Source organism: Pelophylax lessonae (assembly GCF_965119305.1).
Source record: "Pelophylax lessonae genome assembly, chromosome: 2".
Classification (NCBI taxonomy): domain Eukaryota; kingdom Metazoa; phylum Chordata; class Amphibia; order Anura; family Ranidae; genus Pelophylax; species Pelophylax lessonae.
Genome location: NC_138769.1, coordinates 632,175,182 through 632,187,372, shown reverse-complemented (window position 1 = coordinate 632,187,372; position 12,191 = coordinate 632,175,182). Strand labels below are relative to the sequence as shown.

Below are 12,191 nucleotides of genomic sequence, written 5' to 3'. Positions count from 1 at the left end.
AATACAGGAGTCAGGTCTATGTCTACAACAGACAAAGGGGGCAATTTCTACAAATATTGCTTTGTGAATGTCTCTGCATTCACCTAAAAGTCACAAATAGTATCTGTAATGCTTGTTATATGTGTGAAATGTCAGTTTCTCTTTACCTTTTGCAGGACAAATGTAATTCCCTTAACATTTGATCCTAAGTGAAAAATACTTTAAAAATATTCGACCAGAAGGGTTAAGGAACATTCAACCAATAGAGAAAACAGTGTAACACTACAGGCTAAAAACATTGAACCAGAATTGGAAGAAGAGGAAATAATTTAAGGGAGACCTCTGCATTGTGTACAAAGCGTATAGAGATTCCTACGCTCGACACCACCAATGTGCGAACTGCTTTACAGAACTGATACAATGTTGAAGACGGAACTCTGTTGTTTACCTTGGGTGATCTGTTGCTCATCTGTGAAGGGTTTTGGTCTGGTAAACTTATCAAACAACCTGTTAAAAAAAAAAAAGTTGTCAAACAACGAAATTCCATCACTGCAACATGGAATATGTAGGTACATGGATGCTAGTAGTCTAAATCATTTGCTGATGTAACAGGAATCTCAACACTGGCAGTGAGAGCTCCATGCAACGATTCCTGTCTTCTCGTCCTTGCCAAAATCAATGCAATACATACCAATCCCAATTGTCTCTCTACACTGCCCTGAGATAAGTATGAAATACAGGACTTAGAAAGTGGCTGCTGCATTGCAAAGCATACAAAGGCATATTGCTTCAAAGCAGATTAATATGTAGCTCAGTGGTTACCACTGCTACCTTGCAGTTTAATTTTCACCAAAGACCCGATTTGTCTAAAGATTGTGCATTTACACGGGATTCCTCCCAAAGCCTAGAGACATACCAGCAGAGGAACTTTATTCTAGCTAAACTTGGCTAATATTAAAGGGCACAAATATTTTGATTTTTTTAAGCTTTTGGTGGAGTGGATTTTATTGCTGTCTGAGTCCCCCTGGGGAGATTTACTCCTTCTATATGTCTGTGAATATTGTCATTAGGAAAGTAAGAGATGAGAAATCCAAAATTTTAAAGGAGGATATGGGAAAATCCTCCAACTGGGGCACTCATTTTCGGTGATATCTGGCTCACAGGGGATTTCCTTTTGAGGATATTTTCTCTCATTTCTAGTTATAGCTATAGGGTAGGAAATGGAGGGACATAGGACTGCAAAAAAAAATAATAATCTGACAAGTTTTAACCATTCCCTACTTTATGAAAATTAAAAAAAACAAAGTTTTGCCTTTGGAAACACAGTAAGAGTTCCTTTTACTTGTGCTAAGGAATGAAAACCTATTTTGTTAACTGACATAAGTATAAAACAATGTGTTGGTATTGTCTTCTGTTTACATTGTTGAAGATGGTAATTTATATTACCCAGCTTATCCTATTACATTTTGTTGAATATAAGAAGCTTGAATTGCACATTCATCATCTTGTGTTGCTGACATGGAGAAGAAAGCAATTCTGTCTTCTAAGCCAATCCTGCTTGTAGCTATGCCTTTGCTTTGTACGCCTATGCAAATATATCGAACAATCCACTAACAACATGTTACATTGATATGTACATGAACATTTTGTCAGGCATGAGTGGCGATGAATAATGAATTAAGCAAATACAATTAAAAATGTATGCCAGGTATACAGTATATTAAACAATGTGTGCTGGTAAAAAAAGGTAAAAATTTTAGCCCAGATACCACAGATTTCATTGAACACAGTGCAGAGAACAATGGTGTGTAATTACTTAGAGAATCCTATCAATTCTTGTTCAGCCTGGTACTGGCAGTGCAACCAATCAGATTTTGTTTTTTTGCTTTGGTAATCCAATAAAAGCAAGAGTGCTAATGAATCATAGCAGCTGACTTTTAATGAGCAAGGAAATTATGAACTAAATGGGGAAAACTTATGGAAACTGAAAACATTTCTAGGAAGAAAGAGCAAAAAAAAAAAAAGTGAAATGAGGAAAGACCTAACAAAATTGGATTTGCCTTTATTCAATAAGCATTTTTAATTCTTAAGTGCTAAATGGCGAGTTAAGTAACAACCAATCAAAATCTTTCTTTTACTGGTCTCACTACAGCAACGTAAATGCTGATAGGTTTCGATGGATTTTTAACATACTAGACAGTTGGTAGAGCCCTATAAGGCTACCAAATATAAATACAAAATCAGTGTCTAACCAATATCAGCTCAGCGCCTACAATAATATGTGTTCAAGCAAATAAACAGTAACAATGAAACATCGAAATACACTGCATAAAGTCACATGATTAAAACATAAACTTTATTGTATAGATAAAACCTATACATAAAACCCATAAAGTTCATCATTTATATTCCATTTGGATTGGACTAGTGCAGGGAACGAATCCAACAGTGAAATCGTGACAGCAGTATACGACCACCTTTCCACCTCGGCCAATCAATGGTATTCACTGATAAAAAATACAAAGCTTTCTTCTGAATGGCAGATAAGCAATTAACCCAACTCTAATTATTAAGAGTGCCGATAAGAGAAAAAGGTGCCAATAATGGTGCTGATTTTGCTGCGATTTTACTGTGATTTTGCCCCAAAATTTCTACGATTTTACTGTTCTTATGGTGTGTTTTTTCATAGGTCATGTGACTCAAAAACCTTACCACAGGTGCAGTATTGATGCATTCTTGCTGCGTTTTCAATACATTTCAATGGACAGGTGTTTTTTTGGTGCATTTTTTTTTTTTTTTTTAAACTGACCAAAAATGGAGCAAGCAGGATTTTTAACACTACAACGGAAGGGCAATGGACCAGTGTAAAGACATCCATAGAATTTAAAGGGATGCATTTTTCTTGTGCTAAAGGTGCCAATGGCCGAAAATAAAATTCATATTCATTTAAATTCATGATACTGAGTATAAAGTTGAATATAGTAAAATGTTATATATATATATATACACAGTATGTCACAAAAGTGAGTACACTCCTCACATTTTTGTAAATATTTTATTATATCTTTTCATGGGAAACCACTGAAGAAATGACACTTTGCTACATTTTAAAGTAGTAAGTGTACAGCTTGTATAACAGTGTAAATTTGCTGTCCCCTCAAAATAACTCAACACTCAGCCATTAATATCTAAACCGCTGGCAAATAAAGTCAAAATGTCCAAATTGGGCCCAAAGTGTCAATATTTTGTGTGGCCACCATTATTTTCCAGCACTGCCTTAACCCTTTTGGGCATGGAGTTCACCAGAACTTTACAGGTTGCCACTGGAGTCCTCTTCCACTCCTCCATGACGACATCACGAAGCTGGTGGATGTTAGAGACCATGCGCTCGTCCACTTTCCATTTGAGGATGCCCCACAGATGCTCAATAGGGTTTAGGTCTGGAGACATGCTTGGCCAGTCCATCACCTTTACCCTCAGCTTCTTTAGCAAGGCAGTGGTCATTTTGGAGGTGTGTTTGGGGTTGTTGTCATGTTGCAATACTGCCTTGCGGCCCAGTCTCCGAAGGGAGGGGATCATGCTCTGCATCAGTATGTCACAGTACATGTTGGCATTCATGGTTCCCTCAATGAACTGTAGCTCCCCAGTGCCGGCAGCACTCATGCAGCCCCAGACCATGACACTCCCACCACCATGCTTGACAGTAGACAAGACACACTTGTCTTTGTACTCCTCACCTGGTTGCCGCCACACACGCTTGACACCATCTGAACCAAATAAGTGTATCTTGGTCTCATCAGATCACAGGACATGGTTCCAGTTATCCATGCCCTTAGTCTGCCTGTCTTCAGCAAACTGTTTGTGGGCTTTCTTGTGCATCATCTTTAGAAGATGCTTCCTTCTGGGACCACAGCCATGCAGGCATATTTGATGCAGTGTGCGGCGTATGGTCTGAGCATTACCAGGCTGACCCCCACCCCTTCGCCCTCTGCACATTGCTGGCAGCACTCATACATCTATTTCCCAAAGACAACCTCTGAATATGACACGTGCACTCAACTTTGGTCGACCATGGCGAGGCCTGTTTTGAGTGGAACCTGTGCTGTTAAACTGCTGTATGGTGTTGGCCACAATGCTGCAGCTCAGTTTCAGGGTCTTGGTAATCTTCCTATAGCCTAGGTCATCTTTATGTAGAGCAAAAATTATTTTTTTCAGAGAGTTCTTTGCCATGAGGTGCCATGTTGAACTTTCAGTGACCAATATGAGAGAGTGAAAGCGATAACACCAAATTTAACACACTTGCTCCCCATTCACACCTGAGACCTTGTAACACTAATGAGTCACATGACACCAGGGAGTGAAAATGTCTAATTTGGCCCAATTTGGACATTTTGACTTAGGGGTGTACTCACTCTCGCTGCCAGCGGTTTAGACATTAATGGCTGTGTGTTGAGTTATTTTGAGGGGACAGCAAATTTACTTATACAAGCTATACACTCAGTTGTCACATGAAAAGATATAATAAAATATTGTTACAAAAGATATAAATAAAATATATTACAAAAATGTGAGGGGTGTACTCACTTTTGTGAAATACTGTATATATATTTTAAAAACTGTCATTTTCGGTTTTGGTTTTTGGCCAAGTGCATCCTGTATTTTCAGTTTCAACTTCAGCTTCGGCACCAAAATTTCCATTCAGTGCACCTTTAGTAATAATGGCAGTGAATGGAAAGTTGCCCGTACAGCTGCTGGAACACAGAGCCTTTTACTGTATGCAGCTAATGCTACTACACTATATTACAGAACACACAGTGGCTGCATAGCTTTGTAAAGGGAATGGGCCAGCTTTACCTATTTAAAGTCAAATAAACATGGAATTCTACTCGAATGACACAAGACAGGTAATGTATATAAGCCTCAAGGCTGATCATTTTACTTCCCCAAGTTAAAGTAAATCTGTGGCCATTCCATCCACAGGTAGGCATCGGTGGCATGATATTGCAGGAACCTAAAAAGTGTCACACTATCCTTAAATTCTGAGGTGCTTGATTAAAGTATAAGTAAAGGCAACATTTTTTCTTTTGTTTTGGATAGAGTGGAGAGGGATGACATCTGTCAGTTTTTATTGCCATCTGTGTCCCCCATTTGGGAGATTTATTCTCTCTATTTGTCCTGTTTACTATTATCATTAGAAGTGAAAGTAAAAGAAAATGGTATATTTTGGGTTGTCCCCAGAAAAGTAATAGGGGGGAAATCTTCCAACGGTGACACTAGTTCTGGTGACCTGGGAGTCTCAAAGGAATTACCCTAATTTGTAGGGGATCCCTCTCACTTCCTGTTTGGCTATGGGACAGGAAGTGCGGGGAAATCTCTGCAATGGGACACAGCTGGGGGAAAAAAAAATCTGACAGTGATTATAACCCTCCCTTACTCTATCCAATATATATATATAAAAAAAAATGTTTTTTCTATAGTTCTACTTTAAGGAAAAACATCCTGGCCCCTGGATTACTGCGTGGTCTATCTCTTCCTGCCCTCTTCCTAGGTGGCTATGAATTGTTATGGACACCATCACTGGCTAATATTGAAGTGTTGAGAGCAGGAATGGGCAGACTACAAACCCACCTTTAGATATCTAGTTGTTTTCCCCCAATACAGCCCCCTCAGTTACAATCCACAATTTTTTTATGTGAACGTGGGAGATATACAGACCTAAAAGAAAAAATGCATGCAATTGAAATTAATCTACAGCCAGGTCCATAAATATTGGGACATTGACACAATTCTAATCTTTTTGGCTCTGTACACCACCACAATGGATTTGAAATGAAACAAAAAAGATGTGCTTTAACTGCAGACTTTTAGCTTTAATTTGAGGGCATTTACATCCAAATCAGGTGAACGGTATAGGAATTACAACAGTTTGTATATGTGCCTCCCACTTTTTAAGGCACCAAAAGTAATGGGACAGATTAACAATCATAACTTAAACATAACTAAATCAAACTTTCACTTTTTAATACTTGGTAGCAAATCCTTTGCAGTCAATTACAGTCTGAAGTCTGGAACACATAGACATCACCAGATGCTGGGTTTCATCCCTGGGGATGCTCTGCCAGGCCTCTACTGCAACTGTCTTCAGTTCCTGCTTGTTCTTGGGGCATTTCCCTTCAGTTTTGTCTTCAGCAAAATGCATGCTCAATAGGATTCAGGTCAGGTGATTGACTTGGCCATTGCATAACTTTCCACTTCTTTCCCTTAAAAAACTCTTTGGTTACTTTCGCAGTATGCTTCGGGTCATTGTCCATCTGCACTGCGAAGCGCCGTCCAATGAGTTCTGAAACATTTAGCTGCATATGAGCAGATAATTTTGCCCAAAACACTTCAGAATTCATCCTGCTGCTTTTGTCAGCAGTCACATTATCAATAAATACAAGAGAACCAGTTCTATTGGCAGCCATACATGCCCACGCCATGACACTAACACCACCATGCTTCACTGATGAGGTGGTATGCTTTGGAGCATGAGTAGATCCTTTCCTTCTCCATACTCTTCTCTTCCCATCACTCTGGTACAAGATGATCTTGGTCTTATCTGTCCATAGGATGTTGTTCCAGAACTGTGAAGGCTTTTTTAGATGTTGTTTGGCAAACTCTAATCTGGCCTTCCTGTTTTTGAGGCTCACCAATGGTTTACATCTTGTGGTGAACCCTCTGTATTCACTCTGGTGAAGTCTTCTCTTGATTGTTGACTTTGACACACATACACCTACCTTCTGGAGAGTGATCTTGATCTGGCCAACTGTTGTGAAGTAGGGAAAGAATTATTTGGTCATCCACCACAGTTGTTTTCAATGGTCTTCCAGGTCTTTTGTTGTTGCTGAGCTCACCAGTGCGTTCTTTCTTTTTAAGGATGTTCCAAACAGTTGATTTGGCCACACCTAATGTTTTTGCTATTTCCCTGATGGGTTTTTTTTTTTTTTTTTTCAGCCTAATGATGGCTTGCTTCACTGATAGTGACAGCTCTTTGGATCTCATATTGAGAGTTGACAGCAACATATTCCAAATGCAAATAGCAACCTTGAAATGAACTCTGGACCTTTTATCTGCTCCTTGTAAATGGGATAATGAGGGAAGAACACACACCTGGCCATGGAACAGCTGAGCAGCCAATTGTCCCATTACTTTTGGTCCCTTAAAAAGTGGGAGGCACATATACAAACTGTTGTAATTCCTACACCTTTCACCTGATTTGGATGTAAATACCCCCAAATTAAAGCTGAAAGTGTGCAGTTAAAGCACATCTTGTTAGTTTTTTTTTTTTCAAATCCATTGTGGTGGTGTATAGAGCCAAAAAGTTTAGAATTGTGTCGATGTCCCAATATTTATGGACCTGACTGTAAGTAGTTACCCTTGTTGCTATTATAAAATGTAGCCAATTACCTAGTAAAGTACAGATAAAAAATTATCATATATTATTACTGAGAAATAAGCCTGTTTAATGGGATCCTACAAGAGTGCTGCCTGGGGAACAGTGTGAGAGCAATCTGAAAAATAGAGGCAAAACACACACACGCACACACCTTCTTTATGAATCTTTTGTGGGGCTAAATATTAAAAAGTTTGAAGAAAAGTAGCATTAATCACTAGTGAATCACTCTAGTGTCCCCCCCCCCCCCCCATTAGTTTTGCCAGGCTTTACAAGAAAGTGGTAAAAGGGACCCATATGGAAATCCTATTATAGCACCCGGATGATACATTTTTTTTCAAAGTAATGCTTTTAAATATTTTAGTCTGAAAAAATCTGTTCATACACGCTCTTTGTATCTATGTGTGTTTGTTTTAATTGCAGCCAGCAGGTGGAGATCTAAGCCAGTCTCAGAGAGCAGATGTTTGGGTAAAAAGAGATTTAAAAGAGATAAATCATAAAAGTAGTGCTGGGCTTTGTTATCAGAAAGCCCTGCATGCGTTTCAAACAAAGTAGTATGTATACAGTCTGTAATTAAATGTTTATTAAAAAACACCAATGTAAGGTAATTGATGAAAAAATATAAAACATCAATTTATGAATCCTGTAAACGAAAACAAATACAACTCACAATTATTATTTTAGATAAGGGCGGGAATACTTATATATTACATACTGTGACGCAGAGGGACCCTGTCACTATGAGAATGGAGGAGAATATGACACAGAGTTTACATTAAAGATAAATGCAGGGGTCCGGACTAACACTTCTGAGTAAAGAAAGATGCATTTTCTCCAGATTGTGTAGTTCTGGATCAAAACTTTCAGGCTGGGTTTACACTTATGCAAATTGGATGTGGGTTTCCTTACATCCGATTCGCATGACATGAGACTGTGACCAGCTCTCAATAGAGCCAGGTCACACATCTTCGGGGCAGCTGTGGAGCGAAGTGCACAGGGGTCCTGGGCGTTTTTGGCTCCATTTCAGGTCTGAATTCAGGCAAAAATTTGGACCTGATTCGTCCCTGAAACGGAGGACAGGGATGCCCCGGACCCCTGCTGTGAGCCGCATGCAAATCAAGTGTGAACCCAGCCTAAGTCCTGTGTCTGGATTTTTCCAGATGCCTGCAACTTGTCTGAGTCAAAAGGTGTGCAGGGTCGTTATATACTCGAGCCTGAGGACAGCTCTGGGGTGCCCATTTTGGAGACAGCTTCCAGTGTGGGAGACAGAAGAGGGTCAGGGGTGCCCCAGCCAGCACCCAGGAGGTCTCTTTCCAGGAATCAGGAGAACCCCTACCCAGAGGCCAGGATTGGGCCATACAGCAGGGTGCTGTGACTAAAGGCTAGGGGAGCAAAGTGAACCAGCAGAGCTGGACAACACAGTCAGAGGGACTGGTAAGAAGAGCGGTGGTGCTGCCAATAAGGGAGCCGGGTGGCGCGATAGTTTAGTTTGTTCATTTGGATGTGAAAGAACCCCTACTACGGCAACTGATGTCTATGTGATCTTTCTGTTTTATTTAATAAAAGTGAGCTGCCATGCCCTTAGGCTCCATTCACACCTGGGCGTTTTTGAGTGTTTTTCAGCTCCAAAAACGCTCAAAAAAAACATTCCAAAACGCCCAACAAGTAAAACCCCATTCATTTAAATGGCCCCTGTTCACATCTGAGCGTTTTGCAAAACGCCTGTAGCTGAAAAAAGTACATGAGCTTCTTTTTGGGCTGATTACCAGCGTTTTTGATAGAAGTCAATGAAAAACGCCTGAAAAAAAAAACGCCTGAAAATCGCGGTAAAAATCGCGGTAAAAACGCGGTAAAAAACGCTACGCTCAAGTGTGCTACATTCACACCTGAGCGTAGCGTTTTCGCGCGTTTTTTACCGCGATTTTACCGCAATTTTTACCGCGATTTTACCGCGATTTTTACCGCGATTTACAGGCGTTTTTACAGGCGTTTTTTGTTCAGGCGTTTTTAGATTGAATAGAAACCAATGGAAAATGCCTGTAATCTGCCCAAAAAGAAGCTCATGTATTTTTTTGAGCATTGGGCGTTTTGCTTACAGCGTCAAAACGCTCAGATGTGAACAGGGGCCATTGAAATGAATAGGATTTGTCTTGTTGGGCATTTTGAGAGCTGATCCTAGAGCAGAAAAACTCCCCAAAAACGCCCCAAAACGCCTACATGTGAACGGAGCCTGAATGCAGCCTTAAATACAGTATGGACCGGTGCAACTCATTGAAAAAGCAGTTTCCACTTGAGTATAATCTCCCCAATACCACATCACAAAAACCAGGATATTTGATTAGTAGTACAAAGTCAAGCCTTTCTGGTTCACCTTACTGCCAGTCTACCAGACAGGGTCTGTCTGGCTTAAAATAATAGATGCTCTACTCTGTAAAATGATGTGTTAGAGATTAGGGATGATCGAACGGTTCGGGTCCACCATTGGGTGTTCGAGGTTCGGCCGAATTTAGAACTTTTTGCCCAAAAAGTTCGGAATTCGGCAACCAGAACCGCCCAAAATGCAATGCTTCAGGAAATGGGCTTTAAAAGTTCGTGATTGGACCAGAACCATTAGCAAAAGCCAATTGAGGGGGCAGGAGAATGCTAGGGATGTGATTGGAGTGACTAGGGGGTCCCTAGACCAATCATTAGTGAATACGCCCCCCAGTATATAAGATCGCCCCTGCCATATTCCTAGCATTGTTATACTGGACATGGAAGAGAGTGGAAGCAGTTCTGTTAATTTTACTTTAAAAGTGTCATTTAGCATTTATTAGTGTGAGGAAAGGGATATCTAGTGTAGTTAGAGTGCTCCTTTACACTTTAGTTAGCTTCAAAAATTTAGTTTCTGTAGGGAAAGTGTTAAGTGTCAGGGGACCGTAGTGTAGTGTAGGGTTAACTGGCAGTGACTGCTATGGCAGGGTGACAAAACCCCTCCATAGCAGGGTGACCGCTATAGAGAAATGATCATTTCTCTGAATAGCTTCGGGACAGGCATATGGCTTCTCACCAGCCAAGCATTTTTTATGCTGCAGGGGCTGCCACTGCCAGTGCTTTTTTGAGGACATGTTTGATGTCAGACATGACATCTGAACATGTGTATAGGGGGTATATATAGACATATATGTCTGAATATATACCCCTAGACATATATAGGTGTGATAGTAGCAGAAATAAATGCTTGCGCTAATGAAATCATTTACAGTAATATATTTCTGCTACTATCACACCTATATATGTCTAGGGGTATATATTCAGACATATATGTCTATATATACCCCCTATACACATGTTCAGATGTTTTGCCTGCCTCAAAAGAACCCAAAAAAATGCCAAAAAAACGCTAGCGTCAAAAAAAAAATGCCCAGGTGTGTTTTTGCTGGCATTTTTTGGGGGGTTTTGGAGGCAGGCAAAACATCTGAACTTGTGCACAGTACCACTATACACAAGTTCAGATGTTTTTCCTGACTGCAAAGAACCCAAAAAAATGCCTGCTTTGAAACCGGCAAGGTGTTACAGCAGAGAAGCCATATTCCTGTGCTGAAAGTTTTCTAATACAAACAATCCTTTTTTTTTATGGTTCTGGACATGCTACAGAGCTGAAACTTCACAGGTACACCTTTTAGACCCCCCAGACACAAAATCACACAAAAAGTTCTTAAAAATTGTCATTTTTGATAAAAAAGCCAATTATTGAAAAAATTAAAAAAGAAAAAAGATTTTTTGATTTTTACTTTGGATTTCAGATCTGGGGGGTCTAAAAAGTGTACATGTGAAGTTTCAGCTCTGTAGCATGTCCAGAACCAGAAAAAAAAAAGATCGTTTGTATTAGAAAACTTTCTGACAGGGGGTTGGCTCCGCTCCTGTAACACCTTGCCGGTTTAATAGAAGGCATTTTTTTGGGATCTTTGCAGTCAGGAAAAACATCTGAACTTGTGTATAGTGGTACTGTGCACAAGTTCAGATGTTTGCCTGCCTCCAAAACCCCCAAAAAATGCCAGCAAAAACACACCTGGGCATTTTTTTTTGACGCTAGCGGTTTTTTTTGGCATTTTTTGGGGTTCTTTTGAGGCAGGCAAAACATCTGAACTTGTGTATAGTGGTGTATATACACACATCCATATATTTATATACACACCTAGACATATATAGGTGTGATAGTAGCAGAAATATATGCTTGCGCTAATGAAATCATTTACAGTAATATATTTCTGCTACTATCACACCTATATATGTCTAGGTGTGTATATAAATATATGGATGTGTGTATATATACCACTATACACAAGTTCAGATGTTTTGCCTGCCTCAAAAGAACCCCAAAAAATGCCAAAAAAAACGCTAGCGTCAAATAAAAAATGCCCAGGTGTGTTTTTGCTGGCATTTTTTGGGGGTTTTGGAGGCAGGTAAAACATCTGAACTTGTGCACAGTACCACTATACACAAGTTCAGATGTTTTTCCTGACTGCAAAGATCCCAAAAAAATGCCTTCTATTAAACCGGCAAGGTGTTACAGCAGCGAAGCCAACCCCCTGTCAGAAAGTTTTCTAATACAAACAATCTTTTTTTTTATGGTTCTGGACATGCTACAGAGCTGAAACTTCACATGCACACCTTTTAGACCCCACAGATACTAAATCCAAAGTAAAAATCAAAAAATCTTTTTTTTTTTTTTTTTTTTAATTTTTTCAATAATTGGCTTTTTTATCAAAAATGACAATTTTTAAGAACTTTTTTTGTG

The 12,191-nt window shown here is 39.7% G+C and overlaps 1 protein-coding gene across 3 annotated transcripts in view; it reads right to left on the bottom strand.

Moving 5' to 3' along the window:
• MTUS2 (microtubule associated scaffold protein 2) overlaps positions 1-12,191 on the bottom strand; it is a 991,417-nt gene that overhangs the window by 796,588 nt on the left and 182,638 nt on the right. For all 3 annotated transcript variants that reach the window (XM_082247669.1, XM_082247668.1, XM_082247670.1), the window contains one exon: positions 428-486. The gene's annotated coding sequence lies outside the window, so the exon portion shown is untranslated. The remainder of the gene's footprint in view (positions 1-427; positions 487-12,191) is intronic.